The sequence below is a fragment of the Mytilus californianus genome, unplaced genomic scaffold (genome assembly GCF_021869535.1).
Source record: "Mytilus californianus isolate M0D057914Y unplaced genomic scaffold, xbMytCali1.0.p SCAF_3, whole genome shotgun sequence".
Lineage (NCBI taxonomy): Eukaryota > Metazoa > Mollusca > Bivalvia > Mytilida > Mytilidae > Mytilus > Mytilus californianus.
In genome coordinates, this window is record NW_026262679.1 from 34,680,303 (window position 1) to 34,700,120 (window position 19,818).

The window sequence follows — 19,818 nt, forward strand, 5'->3', positions numbered from 1 at the left end:
TCGCCTGGTTCGGCACTTGGAGTGAAAACAGTGACAAAATCCTGTAGGATATTATTTTCTCCCATAGGATTTTTTTAAATCCTACAGGATTTTCAGAAATCCTATAGGATAAAGTCATAATCCCATAGGATATTTTTTATATCCTACAGGATATTAAAATCCTATGGGATTTATAATCCCTTAGGAGAATAAAAATATCCTACAGGATATATTTTCTCCCTTAGGACTTAAAAATCCCTTAGGAGAAATAAAAGCATTTCCTACAGGATACTTTTTATCCTATAGGATATTTGTCTAATAAAATTATCCTGTGGGATAAAAGATATCCGATAGGATTAATAAAAATCCTAAGGGATTTCATTACAGAAAAAATATCCTATGGGTTAAACAAAAATCCTAAGGGTTAAAAGAAATCCTAAGGGATAAAAAAATCCTAAGGGAGAATAAAACTCCTATGGGAGATTAAATCAAATCATAAGAGAGAAAAAGATCCTTTGTGAGAAAGAAATATCCTATGGGAGAAAGAAATATCATATGGGAGAAAAGAAATCTATTTGAGAACAAAACCAAAGAAAAGAGAATAATTTTTATATGTTCTGGAACTAAGTAAAAGTATTATTTTATTTGACTAAATATCCCCAGATTTCATTGTTCAAGAAATGCAAATTTTACTACCAATGACACAAATTCCCGATAATTGTACTTCAAGCCTGGAGCTTGCATGTTAAGTGTTTAGTTATGTTTAGTATTGCCATGTGCGTAGTTTTTTCTGTTACCTATTCTAACATCGGACTCTGACTTCTTTTAAATTGAGTTTTTCCCCTGTTTTATACAGTGTGGTTGTTTATTCCTCATTTGCTGAACTAGTATACATTATTGTTTAAGGACCAATAGAGGCCCGCCTCCATGTGCGGGATTTTCTCCCTGCGTTGAGGACCCATTTTGAACTCATCAGGGCACCTGTACTCAACCCTGTTGTTATACTGAGACAAGACTGTGACACCATCTAAACCAGAACTTAATCTGTGAAAAAAATCAGAAGCAAATTCAAACAACACATGATGTTGAGGCTACCACCAGCTCGTAATTGAAAGTAAGGGCAAGTCGGAAATATGCGTCCAACAGATCTTAAATACAATCATACGTTTGCACTCATCTCTGTTGAGCTGCTATCCAAATAGGAGTTAATTGACAGACAGACAGACAGACAGACAGACAGACAGACAGACAGACAGACAGACAGACAGACAGACAGACAGACTTTGTCGTTTCTATAATCATGTTATGATGATCTCAACATTTTTTAACAAGATTTCTTTTGAATATTTAGCATTTTTCAAATTTAATGTACATGTATAAATGGTTAAAAAGTAGTACTGTAAAACATGTGCAACACATGCTCATTTTACAATTACATAAAAAAAAATCTTTGAAAATCGTATATAAGTGGTTTTTTTTTTTTATTAAGTATAGGTAGCATTCCATGAAGTTTTATTTTAGGTGGAGATGCATGAATAGTTTTGCCAGTTACTATATTTCTTCGATTTTGTCCTCAATATACATGTAGTATTTGCAACTGAACATTAACATTAACTAACAACAATAAATCCATCAACAGAATTTGATAATAAAATTAATAACCCATATTTTTTTAACCTAAACCCTAGATGTTTTAAAAAGAGTGTGTTGTTCTCCTAGGTCTATGTGCATCTTCAACAACGGATACACCAACACGTTAGACTAGAATATTATTCATGACTAAAATCTCTTTTTCTTTTTTTTTTTAAATTATATTGCTGATAATTTTTTATATTTCACAAAAATGTATCAATCTAATTAAAATATAGATCTCTGATTTCGTTATACTACATATGAGTATTATAACGAAATCAGAGATCTAAATTTTAATTAGATTGAATAATGTATGCACTTGTTGATCATTGGTTTATACAGATAGAAATTTACGGAACTATAGATAGTCACAATTTAAAATATATGTTGAAAATAAGAGAGAAAATAATCATACAAATTGCATACATTTCGCATATTTCTGTACATAATAGAAACGGGGTAAATACACACGGGATTTAGTTCATGAATATAAATATAATAAATACACACATCTTATAGGAATAAAGTCTCACCAACTATAGCATTACATATATAATTGTCATTCTTGGTTGAATAGTGGAAGGAGTCATTTAAGAAATGTACATGTACGCTGTGATTAGTAGTAGTTATTCAACTTCCCAGAAAATGTGCTGCATAGCCGCAGTTGCATAATTTGTACACACCATAAATATATATTTCCAGTCTATTTCTGTCATTTTTATATGTTGACTCAGAGACATATATATATATATATATATCTGGTTAACAACAACAAATATTTCAATATTTGAATTTGCTGTGACTTACTGTTCATCTTTTTTCCCGTTTTTTTTTTTAAATAAAAAGCAACGTTCCAAAGGGGAATTAAAAAAAAACACTTCTATCGAAATTTACAGATAAAAACGTAAATTTACAAATAAAAATAGTTCCTGAATGTAATTTAAAAACTAAATGATTGTTTTAGTGATTAAAGTTGAGTAAGAATTTAAAACATTTATCCTACCTAGGACACCTCTAAAAAGATGACTGATGATGCTTTACAATCGTGATAATTTCTGAGACATGGTACATTCTGTATAGGTAGGGATTTACTTCGGCATTTTCGGGTATTACAGCGGAGCTACATGTTTATTACCTGTATATGGTAAGGTACTCTCCAATGAAGTCTCACGTATATGTTCCAGACCATATGAGTATTTGGACCGTATGCGTATACTCGAGTCGTATTTACATGTTTTGTTCATGCATGTTCCTTTGCCAGCAAGAGAAAAGCTTGCTTGTTTTGCGACAGTCTATGTAATGAAATTCCTGTTTTCCAATGTGCAGTTTTCAATTTTGCGTGTCAAAAGTTCTATATCACCCATATCATAATTTGATTTAAATATTCCAAATTCACATGATAGTTTGTACAAACTTGCATCTTTACCAATTATATCATCAACCTTACATAATAATCGGGAAAGATCCTATCAACAACTGGTATTATTACAGCAACAAATTAAAGCTACCTTTTTCACTCTTTGCATTGCAGTAGTTTTCGACACGTTTTTATTATATTTTCTCATTGTATTTTCAACAGATTTTTATATAATTTCTGTCCAGTATCTTTGACGGATTTGTAGTGAAGTTCCTATGATTCTAAAAACTTTTCTTCCAGCATTATGTTTACTTCCGATAACTTCAATTTCAGCGAGCATAATTAAATTAATGAATTTAATATACTGACATGCTAAATACAGGAGCTTAACAGATTAAATTAACGTGGTTTTTTTAAATAGTTAAAGTATTAAGTTTTTATTTCATTTACAATTGAACTATTTATATTAATTCAAGATTTCAGTAATGTTTATCTGTAATATACATTTGTATCTAATAAACTGGACCAACTCCTTAAAATTAGGCAGACCGTACACGTACAGTCCGACCGTATGCGTATTTTGAAAAAGTACGCATACGGTCCAGACCGTACGCGTACGGTCCAAATACTCATATGGTCTGGAACATATGTACTGTTTTATATTTATAACATTCACAATTCTGCATGTTCTGTATTCCAAATTCTCATTTTAATTTCAGACTGAATGTCAATAAGGATATGTAATTTTTGAAGGAAACCATATTGACTATCAAATTGATTTCGATGTTTTTTACTATGTATTAAATCATAGTGTAAATCATAGTGCTTGTCCACTAAGTGCTGTAGTCGATATTAAGGAGTGTTCTATGAATTTCCTGGATGTAATAATTTTTTTTTCGTCAGTTAAGTGATATAAGTTGAGAAAAAAAAATCTAGTCAGAATTCCCCTCAGCTATGACCCCTCTTAAATCATGAATGGTCATGCTTTAAAATCCGGAGAGTTTCTTTGACATGGTACATTCTGTATAGATTTACCTTGACATTTCCGGGTGTTACAAAAATGTATCTGTAGATGGTAAAATGCCGTCCCATGAGGTCTTACGTATAGAGGTTCACGTTAATAATGGTGCTCAAAACTTTTTTTTAAATCAAGTTTTTATTTTTCGTGTAAACAGCCAAACTCTTATTATAACACCTAATTATTGGTGTTCCCAAGATTATTTCTTCGTTTTTTAAACTAATTAAATAGAAAAATAATTTTGATTTTAATAACTTCCTCTTTAGATTTATAAATTTGAACATTATTTATCATTTTTGTAACATAGGATTTATCCATCCTACATATATATGAAATACATGTTCAAAATCTTTATTTGGTAAACAACGGACCTTACCCTAAATATAATTTAATATTCCACGTCGATCTACTTGTATTTGCCACCTCCTTTAATATGTATTTTAACTTTATGTATTAAACTCGACCTTCTATCTTATGATCCATTCGAATAGACAGTCACACCTGACACGTGTGCCCTGGAGGACCGGCTAATAGCCGATCTATTAATTAGCGTATACCTTTTTACAAGGATATGTATACAAATCCTTGGTGCCACATTCAATATTGATTGCCACCTGTGTAATCGATTGAAATTCACGTTCATTCAACCAGGAGCAGTTTGTTACGCACGTGTATACAGTTTGAGCATGTATATGTTATTTCAGCATGTTTTTTGTTTATTTCGTGTGTTTTGTATTTGGTTTATCCGGAGACATATAATACAATTGTATTATATGTCTCTGGTTTATCAAATAAAATTCTGGATAAGGACAAACGAAAAAAAATAAAAATAGTTTACTCTGGATACTCTGTTTTTCTTTAAAAAAAAGCTTCACAAATTCGACAAGGTTTGACAAACTTTTGACTTTATACTTTTCTTAATAATGTCAATTTAAACTGCGAAAAAAAACTGAATTCATCGATTAAATACGGACAAACAAAATTGTAAAAATATCCATGATCTTTAAAATTTATTAATATATTGATTCTAGTTTATAGATCCCCTAACATCAGTATTTGTAATTTAAACTAGTTTGATGGCGCGCAAACCCTCCCCAACCTTGGATAGTGGTGTAACAGTACAACATAAGAACAAACTAGAAAAATCAGTTGAAAAGGGCTCCACTCATCATGCCTTTTTGCAAAGACAGAAACAGTATTAAAACTATGATCATATAATATAAAACTGTAATTACGTTGGGTAAACTTGAGCAGTCATACTGATCCCTATTTAGACTGGAAGGTTTTCAAACGTAACTCTAGAAAAAAGACATAGTGTAACAGTCGAAAAAAAAACAGAACTAAGGTTCATTTCATCTTTGACTGCCCTCTATATATTAACTGTCGAATTAACTTATTAGCAAAATATATACTTCGTGCATACAAGGACGTATATTAGTTATACGTCCTTGACTATATATCTTTAAAAAAAAAAAAATATTTGCATAAGAAAATAACCAGACATTAGATATGTTAACCATAAAAACACTTATAAGGATTTATTATTGTTTTTAAATCTTTTTTTTAATTCAACATCTATAGTTTAAATTTAAGGTATGCATCGGTTAATTTAATGATCAGACATAGAAAATTGTTAAGTGTTTTTTCTTTAAGTAAAGAAAAATATTTGTCCCTCCAAAAAATAGCCCCCCCCCATAATTGGTCATTGCGTTAGTGGGGGCTAAATTTTGGAGACAGTGGCCCGACTACCAAAAACAACAGAAGACGAACAGCAAACAGTTGATACAACATTTGATATGTATGACAGACGACGACGGACACAAACTGGTTGTACTGAACAATTTCAACTACCACAAGATACCCTATGAATTTATTGACATACTTGAACTCGTCTAAGGAATATATTTCTGAACAATAACGAATTCAGCATGTTTACTGTACAGGCACCAGACACCAAGTGATGGATAAAATTGTTGCTTTTATTGCTTATTTCATTTTTTAGTGCAATATTTGATTGATTGATTGTTGGTTGCTAAACGTCCAGTGGCAAATATTGCATGCATATTTGATTGATTGATTGTTGGCTGATTAACGTCCAGTGGCAAATATTTCATGCATATTCAGAACTAGAAGTCGTTTCAGAAATAGATTATGAAGTATTTAGTATTACAAAAGTTAATGTTATAATTTTCTCATCATTTGGTAAAAGTATATTTTCTAAGCTGTTAAAATTTGTAAGAATCATAATTTTTTCTGACAAAATTTTATCTTTTGCTTTAAATTAACACATAGATTTGGAAAATAATAAGAACATTGCAACTTAAGTCTCGGGAATTATTTGTATATTAAGGCTTTTGAGCATAGAATATCAAATTGAATTATTGCCGACATTATGGTTTCATGTATTACAAATAAATAACCAATTAAAAAACAATAAGGTTTCCTAATGTAGTGGAAAGACCTTAATACTATACAATCATGACAAAAATTACTTTTTGATAAAACAAATGTCGAACAGTTACAAAAATAAATAAGTACAGTATGAAGCCTCTGTAAACAAGTTTCAAACTTGTTGAAAACTAGTGGTTTTGATAAACCACAAGGACGCCACATGCTTTATTCAGTTTAATATAATCGCAATTCGTAATAACTATGGAGCAAGTAATATAAAGTGGAAAAGCAAGCATTATGGTTTTTTTTTTTTTATAGTTATGCAAAATTTACTCATATTTTTTAGTGAAACCATTTTGTATATATATGCATCGTTGTCGGAATAAAAATAAAAATATATCTATTCCTTTTGTCTTGATACCTCTTTAATAAATAAACATTTTTACAAGCTGACGCTCACCAAAGCCATGCACCTATGATTTTCTAATATTCTAATCAAAATTCCCTAATGACAGCAGTGCTTATTAATCAATTATAAGAACTTAATTTGCAGAATAATTAGTGCAATATAGCATCATATTTTTCAACCGCTCGCTCAACATTGGAAGGAAGTGATGATGCCCCTAAACGCACAAATGAGGTTCACTAAAACCAAAGATTTTGATGGAAATGAAACAAACTGGAAATGGTTTATTAATGTGATTTCACGGTCTTGCCAATCTCTTTGTATATATGTCTCTTGTAGAACTAAGTGTTCTGGTAATTTTTGCTGTTTCTCAATATCTATTATATTAGTATTCAAAATATGAAAACGCTGTAATTTTCATGCGTCAGAAGTTCTTTTCTGGAATAATCTTCTTAAAGAACGCTCAATGCTAAATATTTGAAAGCCAAAGCTGTATAAGAATCAAAATAGTTGAGCTATATCACCAAACTGGACCTAAAAATAAAAGCCAAATCCTTCTAAGGTCATCTTTGTCTTAGGGAGTTGAAACCTAACAGTTTCTTAATAATTTTATAATTTATAAACAGACAATTTAAGAAAGGTTTGTTATAAATACCCAAGTATTGATTACTGATACCCTTGGGGGTGGTAGTCCACATGCAGTGGTATCAATCCAAAATAATAAAGAAAAAATTTCAAACTGGATTGACCTATTTTTCTGAAAATTACATAGATAAGTCTGAACTTGATCATTTTACTCTTGCTAACTGCTTTAATTATTGAAAGTCAAGCCAAAAAGTGCATTTTACCCTAGGCCTATGTTCTTTTTTAAGCATCAGTGGCCAAGTCTTTCTAAACTAGATACTCTAAGAAGCATTCAGATAAAGTCTGGTAAATTTGGCCTTGTAGTTTCACAGGAGATTTTTTTAAAGGTTAGGATGAATGAAGCTAAGTGTTGGTATTAAGCTACTTTTCAGCAGAAATTGTGTACTTTGTATAAAAATGAATGTTGTTTTTTTTGTTCAACTGATACACAATACACAATCAATAGGCAATACACAATCTGTTCCTTGAACTGCTTTTTCAAATTAACATGTGACACAAGTCACACAACATACATATACACACACTGGCCTCTAAAAACACTGCAAAGGATCTCATTTGTGTAGAGAGCACAATAAAATTGAGAATGGAAATGGGGAATATGTCACAGAGACAACAACCCGACCAAAGAGCAGACAACAGCCGAAGACCACCAATGGGTCTTCAACGCAGCGAGAAAATCCCGCACCCAGAGGTGGTCCTCAGCTGGCCCCTAAATAAAATTGTGTACTAGTTCAGTGAAAATGGACGTCACACTAAACTCCAAAACATATAAATGAACTAAAATTAAAAAACATACAAGATGCTCCTGACTTGGAACAGGCGCAAAAATGCGGCGGGGTTAAACATGTTTTGTGAGATCTCAACCCTCCCCTTATACCTATAGCCAATGTAGAATCAAGAAACACATAGCAATACGCACAGTAAAAATTCAGTTTAAAAGAAGTCCGAGTCCGATGTCAGAATAGGTAACAAAAGAAACTAAGCAAAATGACAATGATACATAAATGAACAAAGGACTACTAGCAGTTACTGACATGCCAGCTCCAGACCTCAATTAAACTGATTGAAAGATTATGTCTTCATCATATGAAAATCCGGTCCTACTAAAAAGCGCCCGGGAAAAGGAAAAGCGCCCGGCGAAAAGAAAAAGCGCCCGGGAGAATAAAATAATAATGAAAATCAAGTACAATCCCTCCCGTTAGGGGTTTAGTATCATACCATCATAAAATATATGAGAAGAACATAACCCGTATCATGCCAACAACTGGTTTGAGAATAAATGTGTTTATCAGGAATCTGATGTACAGTAGTTGTCGTCTGTTTATGTAGTTCATACGTGTTTCTCGTTTCTCGTTTTTATATAGATTAGTTTTCCCGTTTGAATGGTTTTACACTAGTCATTTTTGGGGCCCTTTATAGCTTGCTGTTCGGTGTGAGCCAATGCTCCTTGTTGAAGGCCGTACCTTGACCTACAATGGTTTACTTTTATAAATTGTTACTTGGATGGAGAGTTGTCTCATTGGTACTCATACCACATCTTCCTATATCTATTATGTAGCACAAAAGTGAATAAAAAAACCACAAAGGACCTAAACGTGTTTTTATCCCATATGTATGCAGTGTGTGTCTTTCGAAATATTAACTTGAATCCATTTAAACAATTTCTACAAGTTCATAAGTTGAGGCTATCCCTTTTGTCTCGTTGATCAGAAATAAAAATAGTCATAAACTAAACTTAACCGAGTGACTGAAAAAATAAAATCATGTGAAATTAATACCCCTAATTTCAGAAACCCCTTTCCTGTTACTGGCATTTGCCGTCCAGATTCAAACTAGATTTAAGTGATAAGATCTAATAATTGAGCAGATACACCTGCTTGCAGAAAAAAAAACAGTAAATGAAATACCAAAATTAAATGTGACCAGTAATTTGTGTTTCATAAATTGTGTTAAAATCAAAAAAGCTTTTGTCAAACATTACTTCATTATCATCTGGAAATAAGAAAGTTAAATGTGTAAGGTAACTAAGGGGCATAACTCTTGAACGGTTATTCTCAAAACCATCAAAATGGACCTTGAACAGTTTTTCGATGATCCATGATATTACGTACAATTTCAAAGGATTGGGTCAAGTGGTACTATAATTATCATCCAGAAATCAAAGAACAAACATTTTCAAAGGCAAGCCGCAAATCTTGAACAGTAATTGTGAAAAAAATCAAAATCTAACTTGACCTGTACTTTTATGGTCCATGACATTCTCAAATTAAAGAACCTTAGTGAGCGCGCTCACATACCCCACGTCCCCACATTGTCATTGGAGAAATAAAATAAGTGTAAGAAAAAAAAATTGAATCATAATTTCCTGTCAATATGCACATCTACATAGTATGTCCTTATTATCTACAAAGTTTCATAAAATTCTGTTGTGTGGTTTCAGAGGAGTTGCGATGACAAACTGCTGCAGTAGTACATTGAAACAAAAAAGTTCAAAGGGGCGTAACTCCTAGAAAAAAAATTGAATCGTAATTTCCTGTCGATATGCACATCTACATAGTATGTCCTTATTATCTACAAAGTTTCATGAAATTCTGTGGTGTGGTTTCAGAGGAGTTGCGATGACAAAAGGTTGCAGTAGTATATTGGGCAAATAAGTTCAAAGGGGCATAACTCCTGGGAAAAAAATTGATTCGTAAATTCCTGTCGATATAAAATTGAGAATGGAAATGGGGAATGTGTCAAAGAGACAACAACCCGACCATAGAACAGACAACAGCAGAAGGTCACCAACAGGTCTTCAATGCAGCGAGAAATTCCCGCACCCGGAGGCGTCCTTCAGCTGGCCCCTAAACAAATATATATACTAGTTCAGTGATAATGAACGCCATACTAAACTCCAAATTGTACACAAGAAACTAAAATTAAAAATAATACAAGACTAACAAAGGCTAGAGGCTCCTGACTTGGGACAGGCGCAAAAATGCGGCGGGGTTAAACATGTTTATGAGATCTCAACCCTCCCCCTATACCTCTAGCCAATGTAGAAAAGTAAACGCATAACAATACGCACATTAAAATTCAGTTCAAGAGAAGTCCGAGTCTGATGTCAGAAGATGTAACCAAAGAAAATAAACAAAATGACAATAATACATAAATAACAACAGACTACTAGCAGTTAACTGACATGCCAGCTCCAGACTTCAATTAATGCACATCTACATAGTATGTCCTTATTATCTGAAAAGGTTTCATGAAATTCTATTAGTTTGAGAGGAGTTGCGATGACAAGAAACAGGACTGACGGACGGACAGACGGACGGACAGACGGATGGACGGGTCAAAAACATTATACCCTTTGCAAAAAATTTGCTTGGGGTATAATAAATTTTAATAACGAGTCTATTCATATAATATTACTATAACTTCTATCCCTTAAATATTTAGGCTTAAACAAAACTAACAATATATTCATGTTGCTGATAACCCAGACAGCTCGTCTGGACACCAGATTTTAATGATTTTTAAAACAATATCCTGTATACAAATTGTAAGCATATATACATAAAAGATTATCATAAAAATCATAATTGATGAAATGCTTCTATGCTGTATTTTAAGTTAAATACCAAATAATGACAAAATCTCTATCATCAACAATCTTCCTGCCAGGAACAACCATGAAACCGACTAAAACAGTGAACTTGGTCAAACTTCTTTAAAAACTGAATTTGTAGTCCAAAACCTAATGCTCTAAAGACCGTCTCAGGAAGTATACTTTAGACAGTATAAAAAAATGTATAATTATTCAGAACAAAACAATTGATAAAAATATAAATTATATCAAACTCAGCTAAAAAATAAAAGAAAATGTGTCTGAGGACACTATGCCCTTGCTCAAGCTTCGCAATTTTAAATATTTTAAAAAGGAGCATAACTCTAGTAAAAGTAAGTGACTCAATGCCCAAATTTGCAACTTTCCAACTGATAAAGAGGCATTACTCTTAAAAAGTAGTGCGGAAACAAAACCGGAACAAAAGGAACAACAAAAGGACAGAAGGACGTCAAGGGTAACACTTAATGCCTCCTTTCACTATGGCAGGGGCATAAAAAAACAAAAACATTCGGAAAAGATATATATTTAACAACGGTGAAAGCCAAAATATACATTTCATTTTTTCTTTTATTTTAAGATTCTCCATTCTTAACTTCTGGCAGTGTTTTGACTAGACATGGACCATTATTAATATATCTAAAAGAGTAGGTCTTCAAATAAAAGTGGTCAATTTCAATTCATTTTCAAAGTACCAATTAAATCTAGCCACAGGGGAAAAAAAATAATGAATACAATCTGAACTATGAACTCAAAACAAAACTATACATACCAATAAACTGTTAACACAGAGATATGTCTCGCCTATTTGTTATTTTGATAATGCAAATGTTGAAATTAAAATAACAATACTTTTACATGTAAGTTATGCAAATATTCAAAGTCAATGAACCATGACTAAAGGTACAGGGCTAAACAATCTCCATGGAAATGAGATAAGACAATGCTTATACAACTGCATACCAAATACCATTGACTTTTCATAAGTCATTCCCTTTAAAGAAACCTAAACATAAACACTAACTTGTAAACTAAGCAAATTTTCAAAGTCAATAAACCATGACTGAGGGGGCAGGGCCAAATAATCTCCATGGTAATGAGATGTGCCAATGCTAATTCAACTGCATACCAAATATCATTGACCTACCACTAGTGATTCACCATAAACTAGACCTAATCACAAACTAATACATTGTTGATGCCGCCGCCAACGCCAGAAACAGCATACCTATGTCTCGCTTTTCGACTCCGTCAAGGTGAGACAAAAACCAGTTCAGTATCAATATGCATGACAAAACAATTGTCAAGAATGGACATGAGTAGAGCTACCTGAATATATCCTTTGGTTTCAATGGTAAAAAGAGAGATTTTAAAATTCAAAATAAGTTATCTATAACTTACAATCTTGTTGAAAATGGAGAATCTTTACACTATTTTTTTTTTTGTAAAAAATTATAAACATTTTCTCAAACATACACAAAAATTGTCTGAATTACATTCTTTACTGGTACAGTCACCCAATCATTTTCATGCAGCCACTGTTAAAGTTACCTGAAAAAGAAATATTCATTCTTAAACATATCTGTCAAAACTATGTGAAAATAATTGAAACAATATTTAATGCAAAAGAATAATTAACTGGACATTACAATTATGATACATATAACATTTCTTTACCTAGCTTTAAAGTGACTAGTGGACATAACTTTTAGACTACCAGTCTTTGTTGGCAAAAAAAAATGAAAAACAAGTCGTTGTTTGTTGACAGTCTCAGCCTATCATATTTTTTGTTTGTTTATTGTTTTATCCTATATCAAGTCATTGGTTTTCTCATATGAATTATTTCACATTTTGCCATGTTGGGGCCTTATATAGCTTACAATACAGAATAGGTTTTGCTCATTGTTGAAGACCATAGAATGGCATTCTATAGTTGCTAACATCCTTGTCATGTGGTTTCTGGTTGATTAATGTCTCATTGGCAATAATACTACATTTCTTAATTTCTATATATATAGTGGGATTAATTTAGATAAAAAAAAACAGAGAGAAGATATCCAAAATTCAAATCTTTGACTTCCCTTATTTGTATCTTGATACCCCCTTCCAAATTATACATACACTTATAACATTAAAAATTCTAGTGACATGCTCTAAGTTGAATAGTTCATAAATCTATGTACTGATTCTTACCATAAAAGTCAGCTCCAATTGCCATTCCCAACCTCAATCCTTACGGACCAACTGTGATGTTAACCTGAAATATAAAATTCCTCATCATCAAAAATTGTTTAAACTGATCATTGTTGGTATACTTATATATAATTAATATAAATACTGGTAGTCTATAAATGTGTAATAGATGTTGAGAACATGTGGATTAGACAGCTATCCAGCAACCCAGCAAACTTTTATGTAATTGCATCAGATCCTAAAATTAACTTATATACTGGTACTGATAAATGAGAGAGTAGACCTGACCAACTCCTAAAAGCCTAGAGAGAATTTTCCAAAGAAATTTTATAATACATGGTTTTTTTTTTCTCTTCAAAACTGGAATAACATTCTGGTACTTACCTTCATTTTAGATGTATTAGACCCCAAAGTCTAATTCCCAACACCATGAAAACAAAATTGTCACGTACAGAAAGAACCTAAAAAGGAATTCAAATGGATACATTATTATATATTTTATAAATCCATTTCTGTCAACATAAACATTTACTAAATATTGTTTTGATTTCTTACTACATGTTCACAATAGTATAACATCAACACCTAAGTTTGTAAAATTAATATAAAGATGGAAAAAAAAGGAAGTCAAAGAATAATGATTTGAATTTCAACTGCATTAAAATCTGCATATTTTACAGAGTTATCTCCCATTGAATTACCAAATCTTGTTTATTGAATTTGTCTCCCCTAGGAAGTTCTATTCCAACCTCAGGATTTACTATTGCTATTTTAATAGAAAATCTTGTTAATATACTTAGTACATGTATCTTTAAATATCAAACTGGTAAAATAATTCTCGGTCGGGTAGCTAGATGTTTTCACAACTTTTAGTTTTCAGTTTTCTGACTTGGAAAATATGTTCTCACCCTTCACATGGCTACTGTGAGAAAAACATTTATAATATGTCTAATACAGTTATTTTTACAGCGGATGACCGTGAGGTCATTCCGGTGTATTGCTATTGCCTAAATTTCCATTATGTAAAGTAGTTTTGGGTTTTTAACCGATCTATAAACATGATAAATACGCCGACATCATCGAGTGCAAAATAACATTCCTTATCGCTTGCTATATATTCATTTCTTCAATGAATACTCATCAAATATTTTTTTTAGAACATAATTTAATAATATTAAAATGTTTTGTATGTATGTAAGGAAAAATTATTAATATCTATGCAGACATACAGAAAAAATTGTATTAACGCATGCGGAAGAATATCTTAAGAACGATTGCAATCTCCTATAAAGGAGGTTAAGATTATATACAGATACATGCAGAGTTATTGGTCCTTGCTCTCTCGTTTTGCGGGAAAATATGAATGCCTACTCAAATCCAATCTATAAGAAAAATCGAGGTATTTAAGTTGATTTCTTGTGTGTTTTATCCCATTGAAATCAATAGTCAATACCATAATTATTTTATTTCTTTAAGACAAACAATTACACACATAGGACATATAAAGACCATCAGAAATAATAAATACAGTATTGTAACCTATATATCTCTGTAAGAACTCTGTAATGGAAACAAATAATAAAGATTAGTGATGTTTGAAAAATTGTTGTCACTTCTATCAAAGCAGGCTCTCTTAAAAGCTTACAGTAGATTTAGCTTCATCTGTGATAAAAATAAAATATATAGAGTATAGAGTATAGTATAGAGTATAGAGTTACGGAAATCTATATGCCACTCTTCCTGGTCTATTAGCCATATTCAAGGTCGACGACTGAAACATCCTCTCTAAGCTGAATCTGCAAAATTCCAAAATTACAAATTAAACATCTGTGAGTGAACTCTGAAATGAAATATAAATATACAAGTCAACAAAAGTAATGATACACAAGTTTGAACTCCAATTTATCATAAAATATAATAAAACAGGAAAAACTGTTAATTTATCCAAAGCAAATGCATATGATTAAAAGAATCGGACCAAATTGGAAAGTGAGAAACTACCGTGTTATATAACACATGGGTCAAATTTATTTTGCGGAAAATGATGACAAAAGTCAGCTATTAATTTCGAAGATGAGAATTAAGTATTCAGATATCTGCAAAGGCATTCAAAATTTTAAGCAGACCATGCATAAGTTTAAGTTCTAATATCGATTTTTGAATTTTTGGGTGAAAATACGATTTTTGAAATAACAAAAATTGCAACAACAAAAAATTCACGTATTTCCCTTAAATCAATGATTTTGGTAAGAATATAACACTTTGTAAATATTAGACCAATTGGGCAATTATTTATCTTGGTGCAGTGTATCCAATTTCATTATATATGGAAAATACGTTGCCTTGTAACATTTCTTTTGTTGACTAGTATATATATACAACCATACACATGAAAATATATAAAATGAAATAGATCTACTAACCTAACTTTGAGCTGCTGAACCGTAGCTCTTAGGTCCTTATGATATTTACTGAACATAGATGGTCCTCAAATAGTCAAAAAATATCACAAGGACCTAAGACCTACAGTTCCACAGCTACCTTACCATCAATTCTTTGAAGTAACCTGTATAAAAAATAAATATATATACAACCATATACATGAAAATATATGAGATGCAATAAATCAACCAACCATACTATTAGCTGCGGAACCGTAGCTCTTAGGTCCTTATGATATTTATTGAACATAGATGGTCCTCAAATAGTCAAAAAATATCATAAAACCTAAGAGCTACCGTTTCACAGCTACCTTACCATCAATTCTTTGAAGTTACCTATATAAAATATAAATATATATACAACAATATACTTGAAAATATATAAAATGAAACAGATCAACCAACCTTACTATCTATAGCTGCGGAACCATAGCTCTTAGGTCCTTATGATATTTATTGAACATATATGGTCCTCAAATAGTCAAAAAATATCATAAAGACCTAAGAGCTACAGTTCCACAGCTACCTTACAATCAATTCTTTGAAGGAACCTATATAAAAAATAAATATATATATACAACAGTACACATGGAAATTTATAAAATGAAACAGATCAACCAACCATACTATTTATAGCTGCAGAACCATAGCTCTTTCGTCCTTATGATATTTATTGAACATAGATGGTCCTCAATTACCTGGTTGTCAAAAAATATCATAAGGACCTGAGAGCTACGGTTCCACAGCTACCTTACCATCAAATTCTTTCAAGAAACCTATATAAAAAAAAATATATAAACAACAATACACATGAAAATATATAAAATGAAATAGATCAACCAACCATACTATTTATAGCTGCAGAACCATAGCTCTTTGGTCCTTATGATATTTATTGAACATAGATGGTCCTCAAATAGTCAAAAAATATCATAATGACCTAAGAGCTACAGTTCCCTAGCTACCTTACCATCAATTCTTTGAAGAAACCCATATAAAAAATAAATATATATACAATATACATGAAAATATATAAAATGAAATAAATCAACCAATCTTACTATTAGGTGTGGAACCGTAGCTCTTAATTAGGTCCTTATGATATATTATAAAGACCTAAGAGCTATGGTTCCGCAGCTACCTTACCATCAATTCTTTGAAGAAACCAATATAAAAAATAAATATATATACAACCATATACATGAAAATATATAAAATGAAATAAATCAACCGATCTTACTATTAGGTGCGGAACCGTAGCTCTTAATTAAGTCCTTATGATATATTATAAAGACCTAAGAGCTACTGTTCCGCAGCTTCCTTACCATCAATTCTTTCAAGAAATCTATATAAAAAATAAATATATATTTACAACAATACACATGAAAATATATAAAATGAAATAGATCAACCAACCATATTATTTATAGCTGCGGAACCATAGCTCTTTGGTCCTTATGATATTTATTGAACATAGATAGTCCTCATATTGTCAAAAAATATCATAAGGACCTAAGAGGTATGGTTCCGCAGCTACCTTCCCATCAATTTTTTGAAGAAACCTATTTAAAAAAATAAATATATATACAACCATATACATGAAAATATATAAAATGAAATAAATCAACCAATCTAACTATTAGGTGCGGAACCATAGCTCTAAATTTAAGGTCCTTATGATATATTATAAAGACCTTAGAGCTACGGTTACGCAGCTACCTTACCATCAATTCTTTGAAGAAACCTATATAAAAAAAAAAATATATATACAACAATATACATGAAAATATATATAATGAAATAAATCAACTAATCTTACTATTAGGTGTGGAACCGTAGCTCTTAATTAGGTCCTTATGATTTCATAAAGACCTAAGAGCTACGTTTCCGCAGCTATCTTACCATCAATTCTTTGAAGAAACCTATTAAAAAATAAACATATATACAACAATATACATGAATATATATAAAATGAAATAAATCAACCAATCTTACTATTAGGTGCAGAACCGTAGCTCTAAATTAGGTCCTTATGATATATCATAAAGACCTAAGAGCTACGTTTCTGCAGCTATCTTACCATCAATTCATACCGGTATATAAAAAATAAATACATATACAACAATATACATGAAAATATATATAATGAAATAAATCAACTAATCTTACTATTAGGTGCGGAACCATAGCTCTAAATTAGGTCCTTATGATATATCATAAAGACCTAAGAGCTACGTTTCTGCAGCTATCTTACCATCAATTCTTTGAAAAAACCTTTTGAAAAATAAATATATATACAACCATATACATGAAAATATATAAAATGAAATAAATCAACCTATCTTACTATAATTGTGGAACCGTAGCTCTTAATTAGGTCTAAATTAGCCCTAAGAGCTACAGTTCCGCAGCTACCTTGAGTTGTTGCAAGGGTTCTTAACGTGCAAAGAGCGTGGCACTCTTTTTACACAAGGCATCAGCTTTAACGTCCCCATTCTGACCAGACGTGGCTGCAAATTTGTATATCCCGCACAGCCAAACTATATACATGATAATATATAAAATGCAATAACCGATCTTACTATTAGGTGCGGAACCGTAGCTCTTAATTAGGTCATTATGATATATGATAAAGCCTAAGAGCTACGTTTCCGCAGCTATCTTACCATCAATTCTTTGAAGAAACCTATATAAAAATAAATATATATACAACAATATAGATGAAAATATATAAAATGAAATAAATCAACCTATCTTACTATTAGGTGCGGAACCATAGCTCTAAATTCAGTCCTAATGATATATCATAAAGACCTAAGAGCTATGGTTCTGCAGCTACCTTACCATCAATTCTTTGAAGAAACCTATATAAAAAATAAATATATATACAACAATATACATGAAAATATATAAAATGAAAAAAATCAACGAATCTTACTATTAGGTGCAGAACTGTAGCTCTTAATTAGGTCCTTATGATATATTATAAAGACCTAAGAGCAACGGTTCAGCAGCTATCTTACCATCAATTCTTTGAAGAAACCTATATAGAACATTAATATATATACAACAATATACATGAAAATATATCAAATGAAATAAATCAACCAATCTTACTATTAGGTGCGGACCCGTAGCTCTTAATTAGGTCCTTATGATATACCATAAAGACATAAGAGCTATGGTTCTGCAGCTACCTTACCATCAATTCTCTGAAGAAACTTATATAAAAAATAAATATATATACAAAAATATACATGAAAATATATCAACCAATCTTACTATTAGGTGCCGAACTGTAGCTCTTAATTAGGTCCTTATGATATATCATAAAGACCTAAGAGCTAAGGTTCCGCAGCTACCTTACCAATAATTCTTTGGAGAAACCTATATAAAAAATAAATATATATACATGTACAAGCATATACATGAAAATATATCAAATGAAATAAATCAACCAATCTTACTATTAGGTGCGGACCCGTAGCTCTTAATTAGGTCCTTATGATATACCATAAAGACATAAGAGCTATGGTTCTGCAGCTACCTTACCATCAATTCTTTGAAGAAACCTATATAAAAAATAAATATATATACAAAAATATACATAAAAATATATCAACCAATCTTACTATTAGGTGCCGAACTGTAGCTCTTAATTAGGTCCTTATGATATATTATAAAGACCTAAGAGCTACGGTTCAGCAGCTACCTTACCATCAATTCTTTGAAGAAACCTATATAAAAATAAAATACATATACAACAATATACATGAAAATATATAACATTAAATATATCAACCAATCTTACTATTAGGTGCCAAACTGTAGCTCTTAATTAGGTCCTTATGATATATCATAAAGACCTAAGAGCTAAGGTTCTGCAGCTACCTTACCAATATAATTCTTTGGAGAAACTTATATAAAAAATAAATATATATACAAACATATATATGAAAATATATAAAATGAAATAAATAAATCAATCTTACTATTAGGTGCTGAACCGTAGCTCTTAATTAGGTCCTTATGATATATTATAAAGACCTAAGAGCTATGGTTCGCAGCTACCTTACCATCAATTCTTTGAAGAAACCTATATAAAAAATAAATATATATATACAACAATATACATGAAAATATATA